Source organism: Dufourea novaeangliae, unplaced genomic scaffold (genome assembly GCF_001272555.1).
Source record: "Dufourea novaeangliae isolate 0120121106 unplaced genomic scaffold, ASM127255v1 scaffold113, whole genome shotgun sequence".
NCBI lineage: Eukaryota > Metazoa > Arthropoda > Insecta > Hymenoptera > Halictidae > Dufourea > Dufourea novaeangliae.
Genome location: NW_015373986.1, coordinates 762,205 through 762,945, shown reverse-complemented (window position 1 = coordinate 762,945; position 741 = coordinate 762,205).

Sequence of the window (741 nt, the reverse complement as noted above, 5' to 3'; positions counted from 1 at the left end):
TAGCAGTTTCAACGATTCGCCACGGATGGCGCCACCGGTCGAAAAATATAGTGGTATTCCGCGATTAAATGCGATTTTAACAGTGTTCTGATTATTTATTGTTATTATCAATGTCAGTGGATTAATCTACGTTCTTTTAGCTTCAAACTGAATGCTTGATCAAGATATAACTTGTCCATAGAACGTTGGAAGAGCTATTCAAAGTGAACTAAACAGGGTACGCATCGCGAGATAGAGTGTCAACCGTTGCAAACAATTGAGATTTTAACAATGTTCTTGTAATTACTGGTTCCCACCTGCTAGAGAGTACTAATATGCGTTCTTTAAACTTCCAATGTAAACCATGACGAGGAAAACTGATGCTCGTTTAGCAGTGTAAATCCGATCGAAATATGTGTCAATCACATAACCACTAAACAGGCAACACTTTTCTTCGTCATGCATTACATTCGAAGTTTAAATAATGTAGATTAGTACCCTATAACGGCTGATTCGTCTTGACCAAGCACTCAACTCGTAGCTGAAAGAACGTAGATTAATCTCCAGTCAGTGGCAATAACATTAAACGACCAGAACACTGTTAAAATCTCATTTGTTTGCAACGGTTGACACTGTATCTCGTCATGCGTACCCCGGTTAGTTCACTTTGCACAGCTCTTACACCGTTATACGGACAGCTTTCGTTTAGCTGAAGCACTCAATTTGTAGCTGAAAGTACGTAGATTAATCCACTGTTATTGA